Below are 25,105 nucleotides of genomic sequence, written 5' to 3'. Positions count from 1 at the left end.
AAATTATATTAAAGGAAAGAATATGTTACAAAGAGATTATGTTGCAGAAGAGAGAATGTTACAGAACAGATTATGTTACAGACGAGGTTATGTTACAGAAGGTATACTGTTGCAAAAGAGATAATGTTAAAATACAGAAAATGTTACAAAGTGTTAGAAGAGATATAAAGTTGCAACAGAGGAATACCATTACAAAAGAGCTTACGTTGCAAAGGGTATAGAGAACGTAGGGTCGGAGGGCAGAAGATGGGAGGTGATCGAGATAAAGAGGTGGAGGTGTGCCATTAGGTGAAAGCCTGCTTGAATAGCCAACTCTTAAGGTTCTGCTTAAATTTTTTAGGGCATGATTCTTGGCATAGGGAGGATGGCAGCTTATTCCAAAAGGCGGGCCCGGCTAAGGAAAAAGCCCGGTCTTTGGTAGAGCAAAGCTTGGTGAGTTTAGGTAATGGGGTATGTAGAGTTGCTAGTTGTTGCTTTCTGGTGGGTCTGTCAGAGTTACGAAATGCGAGATGTTCTTTAAACAAGTGCATGTTTTGGTTGTGAAGAGATTTGTGAATGAGAGTGAGTGATTTGTAGGTGACTCTTGATGTTATGGGTAACCAGTGCAGGTGCTTGAGGACGGGGTGATATGGTCGTTTTTGTGGGTGTTGGTGAGGGTACGAGCTGCAGTGTTTTGGAGTAATTGAAGGGGTTGAATCGAGCTTTTGGGTAGACCCAATAGCATATAATTGTAGTAATCAATTTTCGAGAGGATGATGGCTTGTAGTATTGTGCGAAAATCATTGAGGTGTAATAAGGGTTTAAACTTTAAGGTGTGCAATTTGAAGAAACTGTCTTTAAGTGTGGCATTGATAAATTTTTTGAGGTTAAAATAATTATCTATGGTAATGCCGAGGCTGCGCATGTGTTGAGGGAAGGTAATACTGGAGAGGGGTGCGTTGACCGACATTAGTGGTGGTTTGATGTTGTGAGGAGAGATGAGGAGGAGTTCTGTTTTGGCAGTGTTAAGCGCAAGGAAGTTGTTTGCTAGTAGTGTGCTGATGACATCGAGGGCCGATTTCCAGGTATCGAGAGCTTTATGTAGTGTGTCAGTTATGGGTATCAGGATCTGAACTTCATCTGCATATATAAAGTGGGGAAGGCCTAGCTTAGAGAGGAGATGGCATAGGGGGAGGAGGTATATATTGAAGAGAGTAGAGGAGAGTGAAGAGCCTTGCGGAACATCTTGAGATAGAGTGGTTGGTTTTGATATGAAGTTTCCAATTTGGACACTGTATTGTCTATCGTGCAGGTAAGATTGGAACCAGTGGAGAGCAGAATTTGAGATGCCGATATCCATGAGACATTTTATTAATATGTTGTGGTTGACGGTGTCAAAAGCAGAAGAGATATCAAGAAAGTATCAGAATGTGTGAGAGACCTTTGTCTAGGCTTTTTAGTATGTGGTCAGATATTGAAATGAGCAGGGTCTCTGTGCTGTGGTGTTTGTGAAAACTGTATTGGGAGGGTGAGAGGATGTTATGTTCATCCAGATATTCTGGAAGTTGGCAGTTAATTGATTTTTCTAAGATTTTTGCAATAAAAGGCAGGTTGGAGATAGGGTGAAAGTTGGCGAGTTCAGAAGGGTCTAGGGTGGGTTTTTTTAAGATAGGTTTTACGATGGCATGTTTAAGACTTATAGGGACCTATAATGGGTAGAAATCCCTTGTGTGTTGGGGAAGACTATAGTGATTGGAGTATACTACCGTACCATCCACCTGGTCAAGATGATGAGACGGACAGTGAAATGCTAAGAGAAATTAGGGAAGCTAACCAAATTGGTAGTGCGGTAATAATGGGAGATTTCAATTACCCCAGTATTGATTGGGTAAATGTATCATCAGTACATGCTAGAGAGATAAAGTTCTTGGATGGAATAAATTACAGTTTTGTGGAGCAATTGGTTAGGGAACAGACAAGAGAGGGAGCAATTTTAGATCTAATTCTCAGTGGAGCACAGAATTTGGTGAGAGGGGAAACAGTGGTGGGGCCACTTGGCAATATGATCAAATTTGAATTATTGCCTGGAAAGGGAACAGTAAGCAAATCCATGGCTCTCGTGCTAAACTTTCAAAAGGGAAACTTTGATAAAATGAGAAAAATAGTTAGAAAAACTGAAAGGAGTTGTTACAAAGGTAAAAAGTGGGCAAGAGGCATGGTCATTTTAAAAAAATACCATCCTTGAAGCACAATCAGATGTATTCCACACATTAAGAAAGGTGGAAAGAAGGCAAAACGATTACCGGCATGGTTAAAAGGGGAGGTGAAAGAAGCTATTTTAGCCAAAAGATCTTCATTCAAAAATTGGAAGACGGATCCAACAGAAGAAAATAGCATAAAGCATAAGCGTTGGCAAGTTAAATGTATGACATTGATAAGACAGGTTAAGAGAGAATTTGAAAAGAAGTTGGCTGTAGAGGCAAAAACTCATAGTAAAAACTTTTTAAAATATATCTGAAGCAGAAAGCCTCTGAGGGAGTCAGTTGGACCGTTAGATGATCGAGGGGTTAAAGGGGCACTTAGAGAAGATAAGGCCATAGCGGAAAGATTAAATGATTTCTTTGCTTCAGTGTTTACTGAAGAGGATGTTGGGGAGGTACCCGTACCGGAGAAGGTTTTCATGGGTGATGATTGGACTGAACCAAATCACGGTGAACCTAGAAGATGTGGTAGGCCTGATTGACAAACTGAAGAGTAGTAAATCACCTGGACCGGATGGTATACACCCCAGGGTTCTGAAGGAACTAAAAAATGAAATTTCAGACCTTTGCACCATTGTACCTGAAGACTGGAGGGTAGCTAATGTAACCCCAATATTTAAAAAGGGCTCCAGAGGAGATCCGGGAAACTACAGATCAGTTAGCATGACTTCAGTGCCAGGAAAAATAGTGGAAAGTGTTCTAAATATCTAAATATCAAAATCACAGAACGTATACAAAGACATGGTTTAATGGAACAAAGTCAATATGGCTTTACCCAAGGCACGTCTTGCCTCACAAATCTGCTTTACTTTTTTGAAGGAGTTAATAAACATGTAGATAAGGGAGAACCGGTAAGCGTAGTGTATTTGGATTTTCAGAAGGCGTTTGACAAAGTTCCTCATAAGAGGCTTCTAGGAAAAGTAAAAAGTCATGGGATAGGTGGCGATGTCCTTTTGTGGATTACAAACTGGCTAAAAGACAAGAAACAGAGAGTAGGATTAAATGGACAATTTTCTCAGTGGAAGGGAGTGGGAGGTGGAGTTCCTCAGGGATCTGTATTGGGACCCTTACTTTTCAATATATTTATAAATGATCTGGAAAGAAATACGACGAGTGAGGTAATCAAATTTGCAGATGATACAAAATTGTTCAGAGTAGTTAAATCACAAGCAGATTGTGATAAATTGCAGAAGACCTTCTGAGACTGGAAAATTGGGCATCCAAATGGCAGATGAAATTTAAGCAGGGGCCGCCTCCGACCTCGACCACGAGGCTGCCCCTGCTTACCTCCGTATCGCGCTGACGCCGTCCCGCAGACCGCCTCCAACGCCGAGGGAACACGCTCCACGCTGCCGATTTCCAGCCAATCAGGGGACAGCCCTGATTGGCCTTTAAATTTGAGAAGCACACAGGCGTCACGCGCCGAGCGTCACGCGCCGAAGGAGCGCGACAAAGGGGCCTGCCCCTTTGTGTGCCCCTTCGTGTGACCCTCCGGTGCTTGTAGAACACTGCTTTAGATGTATCTTGCTTCCACAGACTACATCGTACAAATATACCTGGCCTTATATTGAGCACCTGCATTACCTCCTTGTATATTAAGCTACAGCATACTTCCTGTTGTCTGTAACTGTCCTAGTGTCTTTTTACTACCTTTCTTACAGTAATCCCGTAAGAAGCTCCCTCCTTTCTCAACATTTCACCTCCCAGGACAACGATTTTCTACAACCACTCACCAACACGTAAACGCTTTGTAACCCTCCCCCTCTTACCTCATTTCAAACATGCTGAACATCCCAAAACTCAGCTATAATAGATACAGACCCCTTTCTCAATGTGCTTCACGCCATCGTTCATACCTTAAATCCATTCCTACTACTATGGTCTCTCCACCACTTACCCAAGTTATCGGAAGCACTGCACTGGCTCTTATTCTTTTTAACGCCCAATCACTAAACAAAAAATTTTCAATCCTTAATGACCTATTATTAGATGAAACACCTGACATACTGGCAATAACTGAAACCTGGTTAAAAGACACTGATAATGTGCTCCTTAACCAGCTTCCGATCAATATCTATGATATCATCTCTATCCCTAGACCAAGAAAGAAGGGTGGAGGCATTTTACTAGCCACTAAGAAACAACTGAAACTCACCCTACAAGCTACATCCACCCCTCCTAAACTTGAAATTGGTTTATTTAAAGCACCTAGTATTCAAATATGCCTCATCTATGCCCCTCCTGGTATACTCAACAACAACCCTTCTGCACTAATTGAATACATTGCAAAAAATATCTCGAGTGATTCCCCAGCCATTATCCTAGGTGATTTTAATCTGCATGTAGACAATATCCCGCTCACACCAAGCTGCTCCTCCTTCCTTGAAGCCATGAAATCCCTAGGATTCAAGCAAACTATAAACTCTCCTACCCACAAAGCTGGTCACTCGCTCGACCTCATATTTACCAACCAGCATATTACCACAGAATCCCTTACATGTTCACCTATTCCCTGGTCTGACCACTACATTATAAGAACCACCAACACACTAAATAGGCCCCCACCCATGCCTGTTGTATCCACAACTTTAAAAATCCGCAAATCATGCAACAAAGATGAACTCACGTCTGCACTGTCATATGCCCTTAACAACCTTAACTTTAGCAATGCTGATACGGCCCTTGCATCATGGATTGAGCATACACAATCAGTTGCTGACAAAATCTGCCCCTTTATTACTAAACAATTATCATCTCAAAGAAATGCAAAAAAACCATGGTACAATACCATACTAAAAGAACGGAAACAAGCTCTTAGAAAAATTGAAAAAAACTGGCGCAAAGACCCCTCCCCTACTCTCCTGGCACGATACAAGACCTCCCTATACAACTACAATAATGAAATCAATATTGCCAAAAAGAATTTCTATGCCTCTAAAATACACCAGTACCAATTCAACCCCAAAGCCCTATTTGATTACGTCACCTCACTCACCAACCTCACCCCAAATCTCATTCCTGATGAGATTTGGGGTGGGGTGGGGTGAGGAGAGGGCAGACCCCCTTCAGGGGTCTGCCCTCTCCTTATATTAAGGAGACTATCATTGTAAATTATAAACTGTATTCTCTGGTTATGACTTTCTTGTTTTTTAACTATCTTTCCTACTGCCTATTTATTTTATCCCCTGCCCAGTTACTGTCTCCCTGTTGAAATGTATTTTCCAAACTTTCAGTTATTATGTGAACCGGTATGATGTACCCACTAATGCCGGTATATAAAAGTTTCTAAATAAAATAAATAAATAAAGAGGCAAAAAACAAATGCGAACAATTGGCTCAATACTTTCATGATAAAGTCAACAAAATCATGACATGCTTTGCGACCACCTCCCACACTCCCCAAAATGGTTGCACTGTACAACATAGCAAACTCTCTACCAAACTTACAAAGTTTGAACACACCTCTACTATGGAAATAGAATCCATACTCAAAAAAGCCAGACCTTCATCCCACCCCTCTGACACCATCCCGACGAAGTTTTTACTCACCATACCTGACATAATAGCCCCCTCCATCTCAAAGATCATTAACGCCTCAATTGATTCTGGCATAGTACCCTTCCCATTAAAGCAAGCCATCCTTAAGCCCACTCTAAAAAAACCTAAGCTTGACCCAGCGGATCTGACCAATTACCGTCCTATCTCTAATCTCCCATTCATTGCAAAAATTTTAGAAAAAACTATTAACTGCCAATTTAGTAACTACTTGGATGAACAAGAAATCCTTTCTCCGTCGCAATACGGTTTTCGTAAATTACATAGTACAGAAACCCTTCTTCTCTCTCTTTCTGATTACCTTATCAAAAGCTTAGATAAAGGACTATCCCATCTCCTAATTTTATTGGATATTTCTGCTGCTTTTGATACTGTAAACCATCAGATCCTCCTTGAGCGCCTCTCTGATATTGGTATAACGGAACATGCCCATAAATGGTTTAGTTCCTACCTCAGCGACAGACATTACAGAGTCAATGTTGGTAACCATAAATCCAAAGAAATCCTCATTGCGCAGGGAGTCCCCCAAGGCTCCTCACTATCATCCACCCTATTTAATGTCTACCTACTACCCCTCTGCCAACTCCTTTCAAACCTTAAGTTACCGCACTTTTTGTACGCTGATGATGTACAAATTCTTATTCCCATTACTGACTCCATTCCAAAAACTTTAGAAATCTGGCAATCCACACTCACTTCAATTAACAACCTCTTAAACTCCATCCAGCTTGCCCTTAACTCCACAAAAACAGAACTCATGGTTATCTCACCTCCTACCCCCCAACATGCTACTCCCTTAATAAATACTATTCCACCACACACACAATTTTCTCAACAAGTCCGAGATCTAGGAGTACTATTAGATGATCAAATGTCCCTCAAAAAATTTATTAATTCCACCCTTAAGGAGTGTTTCTTTAAGATCCACACACTCAAAAAACTTAAACCACTACTTCACTTCTCCGACTTTCGTACTGTGTTACAATCTATGGTCTTTTCGAAAATTGACTATTGTAACGCGTTACTATTAGGTCTGCCTAAAAATTCCATAAACCCACTACAAATCCTACAAAATACGACAGCTCGCATTCTCACGAATACACCTACAAGGGAACACATTACTCCCATACTTAAGAAATTACACTGGCTCCCTGTCCACTACCGTATACAATACAAGATATTATCCCTCATTCACAAAGCACTCCACAACCCAGAAATGAACTGGCCCTCCAACACCTTTCAATTCAATAATTCTAATAGGCCTATTAGAAATCCCTATATTGCTACTCTACAAACCCCATTACCTAAACTATTTAAATATGCATCCACCAAAGCTCGTGCCATTTCCATAGCTGGACCTACACTATGGAATGCTATGCCCACTGAATTACGCCTTGAACTGTCCTCTAAGACATTCAAGCAAAAGCTCAAGACATGGCTTTTTACTAAAGCCTACACTTGATTTTGCTGTGCTCCCCATTAACTCTACTGTTCCTAACATGTATCTAACTTACACGATCTCTCTTAACTCCTTTTACTCCCTTTTCTTAGTCTGCCATTCTTTCCATCTTTTCACTAATCTATTACTCTCAACTTTAGTTTAACTATGCCCTCCTCTTCTAGGCATTCTAGCTCTATTGTTACTCTCTTATAACCTTGGATCTCGCCCTCTGTACATATGTATATAACCCTTTCCTTCCTTACCCTTTCTCTTCCCTTCCCGTTCCAACTTGCTCCCCACCCCTCCTATACCCCCAGTTTTTCGCCTTGATACTAGATTAAGTTATGCAATCACATTTATTTTACTCTATATTTCTATCTAATATTCCATTAATTAAGTTGTTCTTGATTTTGTATTTTACTGTTTTAATGTATTGTGGAATTCAGATATTATTATACTGTTATATGTACACGCAACTGCGTATTTTTGTTCTATGTACACCGACGTGATATCTTTGATGAGCGGCAGTATATAAAAACCAATAAATAAAATAAAATAAATAAAAATAAAATAATGTGGATAAGTGCAAGGTGATGCATATAGGGAAAATTAACCCGTGCTATAGTTATACAATGTTAGGTTCCATATTAGGAGCTACCACCCAAGAAAGAGATCTAGGCGCCATAGTGGATAAAACATTGAAATCGTCGGTTCAGTGTGCTGCGGCAGTTAAAAAAGCAAACAGAATTTTGGGAATTATTAGAAAAGGAATGGTGAATAAACAGAAAATGTCATAATGTCTCTCTATCGCTCCATGGTGAGACCGCACCTCGAATACTGTGTACAATTCTGGTCGCTGCATCTCAAAAAACATATAGTTTTGATGGAGAAGGTACAGAGAAGGGCAACCAAAATGATAAGGGGAATGGAACAGCTCTTCTATGAGGAAAGACTAAAGAGGTTAGGACTTTTCAGCTTGGAGAAGAGACAGTTGAGGGGAGATATGATAGAGGTGTTTAAAATCATGAGAGGTCTAGAACGGGTAGATGTGAATCGGTTATTTACCCTTTCAGATAATAGAAAGAATAGGGGGCACTCCATGAAGTTAGCATGTGCCACATTTAAAACTAAACCGAGAAAGTTCTTTTTCACTCAACGCACAATTAAACTCTGGAATTTGTTGCCAGAGGATGTGGTTAGTGTAGTTAGGGTAGCTGTGTTTAAAAATGGATGGATAAGTTCTTGGAGTATAAGTCCATTACCTACTATTAAGTTCACTTAGAGAATAGCCACTGCCATCAGCAATGGTAACATGGAATAGACTTAGTTTTTGGGTACTTGTCAGGTTCTAATGGCCTGGATTGCCACTGTTGGAAACAGGATGCTGGGCTTGATGGACCCTTGGTCTTACCTAGTATGGCAAGTTCTTATGGGATAGGAGGTGATGTCCTTTCTTGGATTAGAAACTGGTTATAAAATAGGAAAGTAAGATTAAGTGGTCAATTTTCTCAGTGGAAAAGGGTAAACAGTAGAGTGCCTCAGGGATCTGTACTTGGACTGGTGCTTTTCAATAAATTTATAAATGATCTGGAAAGGAATACGACGAGTGAGGTAATCAAATTTGCGGATGATACAAAATTATTCAGAGTAGTTAAATTACAAGCGGATTGTGATACATTACAGGAGGACCTTGCAAGACTGGAAGATTGGGCATCCAATTGGCAGATGAAATTTAGGGGCAGATTTTCAAAGGGATATGCGCGTACCCCCCGAAAACCTGCCCCAAGCTCCCCCTGCGCGTGCCGAGCCTATGTTGAATAGGCTCGGCGGCGTGCGCAAGTCCCGGGACGCGCTTAAGTCCCGGGGCATTCCTGGGGGGGCGTATCAGGGGCATGTCGTGGCGGCGCGTCTTCTGGGGGTGGGGCCACGGTTTCTGGCCTTGGGGCATTTCAGGGGCGTGGCCGAGGCCTCCGAAACTGCTCCCGAGCCAGGGAACTGCGCGACGGCCAGGGCTCGCGCGAGTTACGCCTGCCTCGGAGGGAACGGAGGCAGGCTGTGCGGCTCGGTGCGCGCAGGCTGCCAATTTTGCACAGCTTTGCGTGCGTTGACCCCGGATTTTAAAGGATACGCGAGGCTAAGCGCGTATCTATTAAAATCCGGCATACTCTTGCTTGCACCTTGTGCGCGAACAAAAGTACGCGCAGACATACTTTTATAAAATCTACCCCTTAATATGGAGAAGTGCAAGGTGTTGCATATAGGGAAAAATAACTCTTGCTGTAGTTATACGATGTTAGGTTCCATATTAGGAGCTACCTCCCAGGAAAAAGATCTAGGCATCAAAGTGGATAATACTTTGAAATCGTCAGCTCAGTGTGCTGCGGCAGTCAAAAAAGCAAACAGGAATTATTAGGAAGGGAATGGTTACTAAAACAGAAAATGTCATAATGCCTCTATATCGCTCCATGGTGAGACCACCCCTTGAAAACTGTGTACAATACTGGTCGCCGCATCTCAAAAAAGATATAGATATAGTTGTGATGGAGAAGGTACAGAGAAGGGCAACCAAAATGATAAAGGGGATGGAACAGCTTCACTATGAGGAAATACTAAAGAGGTTAGGGCTGTTCAGCATGGAGAAGAGATGGCTGAGGGGGTATATGATAGAGGTCTTTAAGATCATGAGAGATCTTGAACGAGGAGATGTGAATCGGTTATTTACCCTTTCGGATAACAGAACGACTAGGGTGCATTCGATTAAGTTAGCATGGGGCACATTTAAGACTAATTGGAGAAAATTCTTTTTCACTTAACGCACAATTAAGCTCTGGAATTTCTTGCCAGAGGATGTGGTTAGTGCAGTTAGTGTAGCTGGGTTTAAAAAAGGATTGGATAAGTTCTTGGAGGAGAAGTCCATTACCTGCTATTAATCAATTATACTTAGGGAATAGCCACTGCTATTAATTGCATCAGTAGCATGGGATCTTCTAGGTGTTTGGGTAATTGCCAGGTTCTTGTGGCTTGGTTTGGCCTCTGTTGGAAACAGGATGCTGGGCTTGATGGACCCTTGGTATGACTCAGCATGGCATGTTCTTATGTTCTTTGGCAAGGTCACTTTGTTGATTGTTCTTAATGGCCCTCACAAACGTTTGCTTTTTTTCTGTGTTTGTTTTTAAAAGATTGAGCTTTGTGTTGCTTAATATGTTTTATTGTAGCCATCCCCAAACCTTTTGAAGGGGGCACATTATAAATCTTTTAAATAAATAAATAAATAAATAGCACCTCCAATAAATCCTGCACTAAAAACCAGAATTGTATGGTTCTTTCAGCAGTGTGAAGCCAAAGAGTTAAGTGATACTTCTTACTATTGCTTTGTTATAGTCTACCTTCAGATCCATCATAACAAATGATCCAAAGAAAACAGTCAGAGATCCTCTCTGCTCATCTTCAAGCCTTTCTAAAAGTCTCTCAAACATTCTGCATTTTTCCATTCAATAAGAACGGCGTGTCTGTCCCGCAACCTTCCTTGTCCCAACCATCAGCCCACTAACAGACTGACTCAGATTCCTGTCAAGATTCAAGTTTAAAATGTATTTATTTATTTATTTATTTATAGTTTTTTATATACCGCCGCTCAGAGATATCACGTCGGTGTACAGAGAACAGGAACAGAGCACAGTGGCATCCCTCCATGCTTGCACACACTCTTGTATTCTCGTTTTGTTTCACACTGGAAAGTGAGTTAGGATTTTAGAGCCTTAAATGGAGCAGGAGTAAGTCTTTAAATTCATCCTACAAGATGACAACAAGTATTTTAACTTTTAAACTTTTCTCTATGATACTAATATGATATTGTAAGAGATTTTGAGCATATATATTGAATGAATGTGTATATGACCAAAACAGAACAGAATGTAAGGTACATATGGGACACTGTTAAATCACATTTTTCCAGAATGATCCCTGCTTTGTCAGCAGTACTACTAGACAACATACAGATTTTATATTTGTTTGTGCGTTTGGATTTTATTCTGGTGAGGTTTTTTTTTTAAATAAAAAAAAATTTATTTATTTAGATTTTTTATATTCCGCTTTTTGGCACTTCAAAGTGTCTATCAAAGCAGATTACATTCAGGTACTGTGGGTATTTCCCTATCCCCACAGGGCTTATAATCTAATTTTGTACCTGAGGCAACAGAGGGTAAAGTGACTTGTCCAAGGTCACAAGGAGCGACAGTTTCCTGGTTTCCCTGGGTCGTAGCCCGCTCCTCTAAACATTAGGCTAACTCCTCCACTCCATGCAAGAGTGCCAAATTTTTTGGCTGCATTTTAAACAATGACCTTTTTATTCACAAAACAAATGACAGTATGTGAACTGTCACGGAAAGCTTCTCCATTCTGCCTTGCCAATGCACGTCAATCCCATTCTGGAGGGTGCACTTCTGGCATGAGAAGTAGCTCATGTCTGTGCAATCACTGGCTTCATTGCTGAAATAGCAAATAATGGTGCCAATTAATGTCAAGTGGTGATGGTGGGTCTTGTGATATGGATATCTGCCCACTAGATACTTAACAGAGCACAACTAATTTCCCACATGGCCATGTTTCAAACATGAAGTCCTTCTTCAGGGGATATGGCACTAACGAGTCATCAGCGTGGTGTTTATACTGAGCATCTACCACACGAATTAGGAGGAAGACATAAATCATTGCCGATGACTCGTTACTGGCATATCCTCTGAAGAAGGACTTTGCGTTTAACACATGGCATGTCGGGAGGGCATTAAGTATTTTTGCTGATTTAAGAAGAGTGGCGCAAGCTTAATTATAACAAAGATAGTCTTATTAGACTTTTGTAAAAAAAATTCATTTTGTATATAAAAAAAAGAACATAGGAGTTTAACATAAAAGTTTAAATTATTTGAGAAGAAACACTGCAGCTTCACAGATTTCACATAGATTTTCATGGAAGAAGGTTGGCGGTTAATAATTAGAAAAAGCACTGTTCAGATAGTACCTGGTGGTACTGAAAATATATGAAACCAACAAGCTCTTTCCATAATAATGTATTGATGAATTTTATATATTAAAAATGTTTACTAAGTTAGGAGGTGAATCTTGATTAATTTTTTGAACATCAGTAAAGTGACATTGATTTGAGGATTGGGTGATTTGAGTCGTAGTTTGATGGTATATTGTATATCACCCTATAGTGTAGTTTGTGTATTAAGGTACATTGATGACATCACCATCATCTGGACCCACAGACTTGAAGCACTAAAAAAAATTTCACCAAAAATTCAACAAACTCCACCCCACCATCAATCTGAGCCTAGAAGAATCCACACAGCAAGTTCACTTTCTGGACACCACTGTCCAACTACATGAGAAACACACAAGAACCTCATTATATTGGAAACCCACCAACTACCATACATATCTACAAGCCCCCAGCTTCCACACATCCCCTACCACCAGATCCATTGTCTAGAGCAGTGGTTTTCAACCTTTTATCCATCGTGACACACCTGACATGTGTGACACGCTGCTCATTACAATTCACGGTGGAAATAAAAAATAAAGGCCAGTATTATTTTTATTGTTAAGAATGACACAAGGGAAAGATATGTATTCTGTCTGAACAGAAATTGCATAAATAGTAAACATCCCACACCAAAACAGCACCAATTTCCAGTACTCAAACAGTAAACACCTTACTTAAGAAAAGGCAACACTGAAAATATTACACCAGGCCTTAAGACACCAATACATCTCCTATTAGGAAAACGGACCAAGCCAGGCTGCTATAGAGTCCTACACAGAAACTACAGCCAGCAGAAAACTTCACCTGAATCACATGTGCTGACCCTCACCTAACATAGAATAAAGAGACCAAAATGCATAACTAGAAGCATGCAGAAAAAACTGAACTGGGAACTGCAATAAGCCAGAGTCTCTGTATGCAGTGCAACAAAGGAAAAAGAGAAACATCACCCACCCTTATAAAACAAATCAAGAAATATAAAAGCAATAGCAGGAAAACAATACTAACAAAAAGAACAGATTATTTCAAAACAGCAGATGAATGGAATATTCAATAATTAAAAACTCATAAAAATTTTCTGGATACCAATAAAATATTTCAAAATAGCAGACACAAAGGCCCAGTAATGAAAAATAATAAAGATACAAAAAATGTTTTGCTCTGCATTCCTGGGACTGTTTGATATCCAGGTGCCCTGATATTGTTTTGAATTAGCAGGAGGGATTGCATGCAGGATGGTTTGCTTGCAACTGCTGGCTCTCAATCACTAACATATACACATGCTTTTTCTCTCTCACTTATAAAGGCTCTTAATTATACATTTACCCTTATGCAGTCTGTCTTTTCATGCTTACACATACAGGCTTTCAATCACACACATACATGCTGTCTTTTTCTCTCACACACAGACTCTCATTCACATGCTTACAAACATGTCCTCTCTTTCTCTCATTTACACACAGGCTCTCAATCACATACTCACATGCTCCCTCACCTAAATCAGCTCTCAATCACACACAGACACACATGGTCTCTCTCTCTCATTTAAACACAGGCTCTCAATCACATACTCACATGCTCCATCACCTAAACCAGCTCTCAATCACACACAGACACACATGGTCTCTCTCTCTCATTTAAACACAGGTTCTCAATCACATACTCACATGCTCCATCACCTAAACCAGCTCTCAATCACACACAGACACACATGGTCTCTCTCTCTCATTTAAACACAGGCTCTCAATCACATACTCACATGCTCCCTCACCTAAACCAGCTCTCAATCACATACAGACACACATGGTCTCTCTCTCTCATTTAAACACAGGCTCTCAATCACATACTCACATGCTCCATCACCTAAACCAGCTCTCAATCACACACAGACACACATGGTCTCTCTCTCTCATTTAAACACAGGTTCTCAATCACATACTCACATGCTCCCTCACCTAAATCAGCTCTCAATCACACACAGACACACATGGTCTCTCTTTCTCTCATTTGCACACAGGCTCTCAATCACATACTCACATGCGCCATCACCTAAACCAGCTCTCAATCACACACAGACACACATGATCTCTCTTTCTCTCATTTACACACAGGCTCTCAATCACATACTCACATGCGCCATCACCTAAACCAGCTCTCAATCACACACAGACACACATGATCTCTCTTTCTCTCATTTACACACAGGCTCTCAATCACATACTCACATGCTCCCTCACCTAAACCAGCTCTCAATCACACACAGACACACATGATCTCTCTCTTACTTATACACACAGGCTCTTAATCATACATACACATGATTTCTCTCATACACAAAGGATCTCAATCATACACACATACTCTTTCACACAAACAGGTTGTCAACCACAAACTTACACATACAGGTTCCCAATCATGCACTTCCATTCATACTCTCAATTACACATATTCTCTTTTTCACATATACAGGCCTCAATCATTCACAAAAATGCTGTCTCACTCACATACACACAGCACCTCAAATACACATGCTTGCTCATTCACTCCCACCCCCCTCCGAACTAGTGACAGCAGCAGCCTCCTCTACTTCCAACCCTTAAGGCAGCAGCAACCTCCTTCACTTTCAGCCCTCACGGAGGAGTCCCATCGGCCATGGGGGTTGACGTTGGTCTTCATTTTTCTCCGAGCCGCACTGCTCATTCCTTAGGCTGGGCCTCTCTTCTCTTCTTTGGGCAGACGCTGCCTGCACTAGCCTGGTCTCTTCTTCCCGCGCACGCACCCGCTGCTCACCACTTCCTCTTCTGGGCCGCGGAGGGGGGGGAAGAAGAGACGATGCCGGTGCCTCTGGCAAGCGTAACTTGCGTGGCGCGCGAACCTCTGGCACGGCTGCTGTGCCGGAGGACTTGGTAACGCCCCCGGACCGCTGCCACGCCCCGCCCCACCCATTTTTGAAAGCCCTGGGACATACGCGCGTCCCGGGGCTTGTGTGCGCCACCGAGCCTATGCAAAATAGGCTTGGCGCGCGTAGGGGTAGGTTTTCGGGGGTTACACGCGTAACCCTTTGAAAATCTACCCCACTGTGTATATCATAAAAACTCCTCTTAGTTCCATGTAACAATGATCTGACCCCTCCTGAATTGTTAACTTTTGAGATTTGACAGGCTACAAAGATCCACTTCTGAGGCTTAAACATTTCAATGCATCAATCTGGATCAGTGGCAATGCCCAAACTGTAGACATTGGAAAGAAGTAGGCAAGTGGGGTCTTATGCATGCAGCACTCATAGTGCTGCATGCATAAGCATAGCAACAGAGCGGTGGTCTTCTAGTTGGATAGAAGACCACCGCTCTGTTGCTACAATCCCAAAACTGTTTGTTTGGAAATGCAGGGACAAATTTAAGACTCTTAGGGGTAGATTTTAAAAGAAGCACGCATGGCCTACATGTGCGCGTGCCACCCGGCGCGCGCACATGTACACCCGATTTTATAACATGCGTGCGCAGGCGCGCATGTCAAAAAGTCCTGGGTCGGTGCGCGCAAGGGGGTGCACAATTATGCACCTTGCACGTGCCGAGCTGCCTTCCACCATTCCCTCTCAGGCCTTTCTGAAATCGGGGCCTGAAGGGAACTTCCCTTCCCCCTAACATAACCTTTCCCCCCCTAGCCCTACTCTAACCCCCTCCGACCTTTATTTTACCTTTTGCGCCTGCCTCTGGGCCGGCGCACGATCCCTGGCACAGCGGAAAATATGGCTGCTGTGCCGGGAGCCTGACCCTGGCCCCGCCCCCGGACCGCCCATGCCCTGCCCCTTTAGTAAAGCCCCGGGACTTACAAGGGTCCTGGGGTTTTAGGTCCGGTGCACGTAACCTTTTTAAAATCCGGCCCTTATTGCACAGTAGTTTGAGTCATTCTAACACTTACTGTGAGCTGAACCAGGCCCAGCTAAGAAGCCTTCAGCTGTACTGCCTGATTATCCCCTCAGTGAAAGGTAGAAGGCTTGATGCTGTTATGCAGTGGGGGAGTTTTAGACTTTTTTTTTTTGACACATCCTCCAAGGAACACTACTGGTTGCTGATGCAGAATTTTAGAACATAAATGGAAATATCGTAAAACATGAGCTTTATTAAAATTAACATACAAGACCAAAAGCAGTGATTAAGTGCTTATGTGACTCTCTGGTAATTATGCAAATATAGTGGCTCTACAAATTCATTTTTCAGCACTTTTAAAGTATTAATAAAATGCAGCATCGATGTTGTGAGGTGGAGTGCTATGATAATAACTGAAGCATAAATCATTACGTAATTCAATGTTTTTCCTAAAGCCTCGGCAGAAAGGAAAATAATTACATTTCACATGAACTTGTTGGGGGTCAAGACTCATTATACACAACTATTTATACATGAATTGTATTGTATAGAAGGTACAGCACATTGGAATCTCACCTTCATCTTAACTTCTTATGCTATCTACAGGTAAAATTAAACACAAATTACAGGCTGCTAACTCAAATCTGATCCAGAACAGGCAATACCAGCAGGAATCTTCAAAAGATTGATCTGCCTATGTCTTGGTTCTATTGCTTTCTCTTTTGCACTAATCTCTGTCTCTGTTCTATTCTTGTCCTAATGAATTTTATTTCTAGATGAAACCCATAACACATCTGTGGTCAGATTATTATTATTCCTTCTCCCCATCTTTCACCTTCCTACCCCAACTCAACCCTTTACCTTCCCAATGCCCCTTTTCATTGCCCCCTCTCTCAGCCTCTCATCTGCTCACTGAGTTACTTCCCCTACCAATCTGCGGCTATCTGTCTTCCTTGTGTTCCCCCCACTCAACAGCTGACTCGTTTCTGACTCTCCTTTATCCTACCCCTCCATTATCCCCAAGCTTCAGCTCACTTGCTCTCACATCCCCTTACCCTCTCAACAGGAGAGCGGCACAGGTAGCCTGGTACTTCCAATCTGCTCCTCCTGCTGCCAAGCCCTCTCTCCTGAACGGCTCATAGATCACTTGTTTGAACTACATGATGCTCTTTATCTGAAGTGTTTCAAGTGGTTGAAACAGCTGATTATTGTAACTATGTAGGAAAGAAAGCCTGGAGGCAGATGGTTAGATTAGCACCACTCTCATAGTAACATGACTCCAGAAAAATACAGTATGCCCATCTAGTCTGTCCATCCTCCCAACTATTTAGCTTTACAATTCCCATCACTCCTTCTTGAATTCATTTTTGTCTTTACCACCTCTACTGGGAGGCCGTTCCATGCATCCACTACCCTCTCTGTAAAGAAATATTTCCGAAGATTATAATCAAGTCTACTTCACCCTCATGCTATGACCCCTCAATTCTAGAACCTCCTTTCCATTGACAGAGGCTCACCTCCTTTACACGGATACCTTTGAGATATTTAAATATCTCTACCATATTTCCGCTATCTTGCCTTTCCTCTAGGGTATACATGTTTAGATCTACCCCCATATGCTTTAGAATGAAGATCACTGACCATTTTAGTAGCCTCCCTCTGGACCAGCTCTAACCAATTTATATCTTTTTGAAGGTGCGGTCTCCAGAATTATACACAAATTCCAAGTGAGGTCTCACCAGGGACCTATACAGGCGCAATATCACCTCCCTTTTTCTGCTGACCATTCCTCTCCCTATGCAGCCAAGCAGCTTTCTGGCTTTTCCCTTCACTTCATTTGCCTGTTTTGCCACCTTAAGATCATCAGATACAATCACCCCCAGATCCTGCTCTTCTTTGTGCTTAGAAGAATTTCACTTCCAATACTGCACCTCTCCCTTGGGTTTTTGCATCCTAAATGCATTACTCTGCATTTTTTAGCATTAAATCAAGCTGTTAGACCTTAGACCATTCCTTGAGCTTCACTAGATCCCTCCTAATATTTTGGTATCATCTGCAAAAAGACAAACCTTTCTATGCAATCTTTCTGCTATGTTGCTGATGAAAATGTTGAAAAGAGCCAGTTCAATGACCAATCCCTAAAGTACCCAGCTAGTAATGCCCCCTCCTCAGAGTAAACTCCATTTACCACAACCCACTCAGTTACTCTAGGGCACATATCAAAGGTGCTCAATTTATTTATAAGTCGCCTATGCAGAACCTACTGAAATCCAAGTATACTACAGCTAGTACTCTTCCTTGATCCAACTCTCTAGTCACGCAATCAAAGAAACTGATCAGATTTGTCTCTAGGAAAACCATCCTGCCACGGATCTTGCAATCCACTGGATTCCAGAAACTGCATGATCTTCTCTTTTAGCAGCTATTCAATTAGTTTGCTTACCACAGAGTCAGACTAACCGGCCTGCGGTTCCCAATCTCCTCATTACTCCATTTTTATGAACAGGAATCACATCTGCCCATCTCCAGTTCTCCAGAACTACCCCCGACTCTAAAGAAGAATTGAAATAGTCAGCGGAGCTGCCAGGACTTACGTTCCCTTAGCACTCTTGGATGAATCCCATTTGGCCCCATCGCTCATCTACTTTAAGCTTAGTTAGTGCCTCACAAACACACTTTTCTGAAAATTGATTCCAATCTCATTTTTATTTGTTCTCTAAGGTCCTGCTCTTGGCCTTTTCACAGTGATCACTGAAGAGAATTATTTATTAAAAGCAAGTTTTCTTTTTCTTCATCTTCCACATACTCCTCCTCTTTACCTCCGAGTCTCACAATGCCACTTTTGTACTTCTTTAAACCTCTAACATCTTAAAAAAAAGTTGCCCCTCCCTTTTTTTTTTTTTTACCATATGTGATATTTTTTCTTCCATTTTAATTTTTGCATTCCTGACATCTTTCCCAGATTCTCTGAGCTTTCCTGGATATTGTCGCCTGTCTTCCTCTTTTTGCAATCTCTTGTAATTTATGAACGTTAACCTTTTCCCCCTTACCTTTTTAGCTATTTCTTTAGAAAACCATAGTGGCCTCTTTTTCCTCTTCCCTAAAACAAAAATGTTAGTTGCCCTTCTATCATCTCCTTTTAGTTCTGCCCACTGCTCTTCTACTTCCCCTACATTCTCCCTTCCAGTTAAGCACTCCTTCAGGTGCTCTCCCATTTTAAAAATGTTCCTGCTGCCTTTGAATGAAATTTCATCTTGTGTGCTGTATCTGGTGATCACCGCCCACGTCCCCCGTTAGTAAGTACCAGATCCAGTATGGCCCTGTCCCATATGTGGGTTCTCTTAGCAGCTGCCAGAACAATTTTCCTTGCAGAGAACCCAGGTTTTCCCTGCTTCTAGAAGACACTGCAGCCGAGAGGTCCCAATCAACATCTGGCAGATGGAAATCCCCTAGTAATAGCATCTGCCCTGTCATAGCAGTTTTGTGAATATCCTCCATTAAATTATTATCCATTTCTTCTGTCTTTGATGAAGGTCTGCATATTACACTAATATCAACAGATGCTACATTCCCTCTTTTCAGGTTAACCTGCTTAGCTCGTAAGCCCTGAAAGTTTGTTGCTTTAACATTATTTTTCATATGTATAGTTTCATGTCTTCTCTCTTCGTTCCTACCAGGTCCTTCTTGAACAGACTATAGCCTGGCTGTCCATGTCTGACATCTCCGAGATAGTCACTATATCTAAATCAGCTTCTCCTGCTAGCTAGGACTGGGCCAAGGAGGGGGAGGGAGGGAGGGCAGTTGGGCAGGGTACGGTGGAAAGGGAGGGACTTGCTCCTTGTGCCCACACCTATGCGGTCAGCAGAAGTGCATTACTCCGTGAGTCTGCGTGCAGCTGGCTGTCGACTCCTCCACCCCCTGGGCTTGAGTTCTTCTGCCACTGCTGCGGTACAAACACTCAGTTGTGTCTCTGAAGGACAGCTTTATTGCCATTATTGCAGCCTCTGGTGTTTCCCCCACACAAACATATTCGACTATTACGGCCACACCCACTATTTTTAAACATCTCCTTCCCTGAGATCATTCTTCCACTGATTACGCCACATTCAAGTTTTATAAGTATCAGTATGATGCCTGCACGGGGGTCAACGCTGCAGCATTTCAATTTACTTAGATTCATGACAATTAATAACCAGGATTAGCTTTTAAAAACCTTTAAACACAAAGGTCTCCATAGAAAGGATCCAACAATCCTGCCGACTGCATCATCTACCCTTCTTGGTCATGATGCTCTTTTGTAATGCAGTTCAGCTCTTACTTTTTGGAGGTGACATAAGGACTTACTGAATAAGCAAGGGAGCTTGCAGCAACTCGGCTCATCTGAGAGATTTAGTCACTGGTAAAGCTGCTGTGAGTTGTAGCTTATACCATTCATTTAGTAAAGCAGCTCAAACACAACCGTTCTAACTCCTTTTCAAATGACAGGGGAGAGAAATGAACCAAGGGCACGTCTGCATGGTCAAAGTTAAAAAAAAAGCAGAAATGTTTAAATGAATGCCCTGACTGCACCAACCAGCCCGTGCTACTTTCCTTTTAAATCCTTAAACAACTAAGGTTCCTCCTGGCCTTTCCATGCCCTTGCTTCTCTTTTTACAGGTAAGCGATGTCTGCAGACCTGCAATACTTTAGAAACTGGACAAAGGATTAACTCAAAACAGAAAACATGAGAGGACAGAGGAAAAACCCCCAAAAACCTACCTTTTCAAGTAATTTATGGAGCTACATTTCTCCTTCCTGTTTCCCCATGCATACAACTTACAGTCAGTTTAAGATTTGAGCAAAACTAATTTAAAAAGACATGCAAACAGCCTGTGGGTTAATTTGCAGTTTTAATAAGCGTCATCTTTTGTTCAATGATTTAATTTCCTGTAATGTTTGACAGGAAAATAAAATCAAAAGGAAAAGAAATATGCAAACAAACATTTCTACAAAAAGTGCTGTTACAATTTTGCTTGATTCTGAAATTCAGGACTTTGGGGCAAGTGACCCACAGCAAATTTTGGAACTAGACTTTGCTTGTACAGTTTTTTCCCTATGGCTATCTTTCCCTTCCCAATGCTGCAGGAAATTAAATCTTTGGCAAAAGATGCACAATTTCAAAACTGTGCAAAGCAAATTAACCTGCAGACCCGCTGCATATTTTACTGCCTTCCATTTTGGCCAAAACTTAATCTGAACCGAAATAATGTAAGCATTTCTCAATTCTTCCTCCAAGTGCAGCTGGAGAATGATCCAGGGTGTCTTTCAGCCGTGCTGAACTTTCACAGTGGTCAGAAATTAAGAACTACCACTTATTATTACCCCGTTTCTATCAGGTTCTTAATATAGTGTTTCCCAAGGCACGCCTACTGCAACACAAATGTTTTGTGGGCACACCACGGACACGGAGGAGACTTACAAGGTGACAGAAGAGCTGCAGCAATCTGTCTTCCACATTATAAAACAGGGGGGAGACCCCCATGAACCCATTACCAAGGACCATCTCCCTCTGTGTGAGTGGTGTAGGCAGCTGACTCCGTTAGTTACCTCGGCTGCCACATCCTCCATTATGCTGTTCCCAACACGAAGCACAAGTGACTCGCAGTGCTCAGCTAATCCTCTCGCCATCTCACTCAGCCTGGGGATAGGACAAAGGCTGGCCAAAGCAGGCCCAGGTATTTGTCAGCACCCTCTATAGCTGGGAAGAAGAGGCATGCATGATTACGCATGTTTCCAAAAGGGAGTTCCTATATGATTAAGAAGCACCTCTGCCGTAAGGTGCTAAGAGTCTGGCCTGGATCTGAGACGCTTCAGTACCACACCTGATCCTGTCTGAAGGCAGACTGCTTGGGAAACTGTGTCTTAAAGCAACTTTGGAGGTCCCTTTCGATAATAAACCTTAACATTCTGTAGCCAGACAAAACTCAATCTTGCATATTACAACTCATTTGTATTTATCTTGTTAGTAGGCGGTAATTTTCACTTATGGATGACTCATTTGGTTACAGCTTTCTCAAGTGAAAACATATGCGCCCTTTGCTTTCGAAGAAAATAAAATGATACTTAGCTCTTATTTTAGAAACATTAATTTATGCATGGCTGTTAGCACTGGGATGTCACAACGTGGCTTGATGTAGAGAGATGGCTCCAGATTTAGCAATATTGCTTATATAACTCTGTCTCCCTCCAGTTACAGCCACTCATTAACAACTATTCCAGTTTCCTGATCTTTTCCAAGAATATAATCCTATGCTACCATCCATACTTCCTTAAATTATGCTGATGTAGCAAAGAGCTAATTAGCATTTCTTATAGTACTTGATCATATTAATTAATTAATGACTCTGGATGCAATTTAATAATATACTATGAAACTGCTGCTATTTTTGTCTGACTTCCCAGAGGACACATATGGATATGAGATTTGTTTCAGAAGCCTTTCCTGGTAAAATCATTTCCAATAAATAAAAGAACTACATTAATTAATTTTATTTGTTGCTCAGTCTATTTTTTTCAAATGCCTAGCACCTGATAACCACAGTGGCCTCCTCTTATAAGAAGATCACTGGGAGCCGTGAAGCGATGTCCTTTACAAGCAAATTTTTCTTATAATAGGAGAGGAGCCCATCATTTTCTCCTCACAGATAAAAAGATGTTGAAAAGATGCTTTTTATTTGGCCATTCAAATGACAAAATAGATCCAGACAGAAACACTGTCCAAGGCCCGTAAAATACGGGGTTTGGCAGGTGCGCTGTGTGCATTTTAAAACAGGCCCAGCCGCATGCGTGAACCCCGTGTGCGCACAAGCGCCAGGGATGTAGGCCGGGACAGCGCCATTGCACGCCGTCCAGGGGGAGCGCGCGCTGGCACCTGGCCAGCACGCGTAACTTGCTTCTGGCTCCAGTAGAAAAATAAAAAAAATGGGGTAGCTAAGTAGGTGTTAGGGGTGGTGTGGAGAGGGGACGGGGAAGGAAGGTTAGGGAAGTTCCCTGCCAGTCCTCGCTTGTTATAAAATTGGCGCCCATGTGCGCGCACTGGGAACCGTGTGCAGAAGAGTTTACTGGTTTCTGAAGAGAACTGCTGAGTAACTTTGGGAGAGAGTGAGACTGTGTGCCTCATTGAAAAGGAAAGGTAGGTCTTCCTGTCCCTCCTATCCATCCCTAAGCAGATTATTTCATCCCATTTAAGAGGACAAGAGACATTTTTACACCAAAATCAAACAGGGATTTATCTAAAGCAAGGGAATGCCCAACCCTTATCAATAGATTAATTGTCCCCTTGCAGGGCTTTGCACCACATACATTTAAAGAACTGTAGTTGACAAATCCCTGCTCCCTTAGCAACCTGAATTAATCACAACAATATTGAGATGTAGACAGCAGTCCAGACCTTAGTACTGAGTGCTGCACGCGTGATTATCTGCCAGTTGTGAGACGTTGTACGAGTGCAGCACGGGTGATTATCTGCCAGTTGTGAGACGTTGTACGAGTGCTGCACGCGTGATTATCTGCCAGTTGTGAGACGTTGTACGAGTGCAGCACGGGTGATTATCTGCCAGTTGTGAGACGTTGTACGAGTGCCGCACGCGTGATTATCTGCCAGTTGTGAGATGTTGTACGAGTGCCGCACGCGTGATTATCTGCCAGTTGTGAGACGTTGTACGAGTGCTGCACGCGTGATTATCTGCCAGTTGTGAGACGTTGTACGAGTGCAGCACGGGTGATTATCTGCCAGTTGTGAGACGTTGTACGAGTGCCGCACGCGTGATTATCTGCCAGTTGTGAGACGTTGTACGAGTGCCGCACGCGTGATTATATACCAGTTGTGAGAAGTTGTACGAGTGCCGCACGCGTGATTATATACCAGTTGTGAGATGTTGTACGAGTGCCGCACGCGTGATTATATACCAGTTGTGAGAAGTTGTACGAGTGCCGCACGCGTGATTATATACCAGTTGTGAGATGTTGTACGAGTGCCGCACGCGTGATTATATACCAGTTGTGAGAAGTTGTACGAGTGCCGCACGCGTGATTATATACCAGTTGTGAGAAGTTGTACGAGTGCCGCACGCGTGATTATATACCAGTTGTGAGATGTTGTACGAGTGCCGCACGCGTGATTATATACCAGTTGTGAGAAGTTGTACGAGTGCCGCACGCGTGATTATATACCAGTTGTGAGAAGTTGTACGAGTGCCGCACGCGTGATTATATACCAGTTGTGAGAAGTTGTACGAGTGCCGCACGCGTGATTATATACCAGTTGTGAGAAGTTGTACGAGTGCCGCACGCGTGATTATATACCAGTTGTGAGATGTTGTACGAGTGCCGCACGCGTGATTATATACCAGTTGTGAGAAGTTGTACGAGTGCCGCACGCGTGATTATATACCAGTTGTGAGAAGTTGTACGAGTGCCGCACGCGTGATTATATACCAGTTGTGAGAAGTTGTACGAGTGCCGCATGCGTGATTATATACCAGTTGTGAGAAGTTGTACGAGTGCCGCACGCGTGATTATATACCAGTTGTGAGAAGTTGTACGAGTGCCGCACGCGTGATTATATATCAGTTGTGAGAAGTTGTACGAGTGCCGCACGCGTGATTATATACCAGTTGTGAGAAGTTGTACGAGTGCCGCACGCGTGATTATATACCAGTTGTGAGAAGTTGTACGAGTGCCGCACGCGTGATTATATACCAGTTGTGAGAAGTTGTACGAGTGCCGCACGCGTGATTATATACCAGTTGTGAGAAGTTGTACGAGTGCCGCACGCGTGATTATATACCAGTTGTGAGAAGTTGTACGAGTGCCGCACGCGTGATTATATACCAGTTGTGAGAAGTTGTACGAGTGCCGCACGCGTGATTATATACCAGTTGTGAGAAGTTGTACGAGTGCCGCACGCGTGATTATA

The 25,105-nt window shown here is 42.3% G+C and overlaps 1 protein-coding gene across 3 annotated transcripts in view; it reads right to left on the bottom strand.

Moving 5' to 3' along the window:
• Positions 1–25,105, bottom strand: part of ARID1B (AT-rich interaction domain 1B) — a 1,291,555-nt gene that overhangs the window by 335,029 nt on the left and 931,421 nt on the right. The window lies entirely within an intron of this gene.

Source organism: Rhinatrema bivittatum, chromosome 3, assembly GCF_901001135.1.
Source record: "Rhinatrema bivittatum chromosome 3, aRhiBiv1.1, whole genome shotgun sequence".
Classification (NCBI taxonomy): Eukaryota; Metazoa; Chordata; class Amphibia; order Gymnophiona; family Rhinatrematidae; genus Rhinatrema; species Rhinatrema bivittatum.
This window is presented reverse-complemented; position numbering and strand designations above follow the sequence as displayed.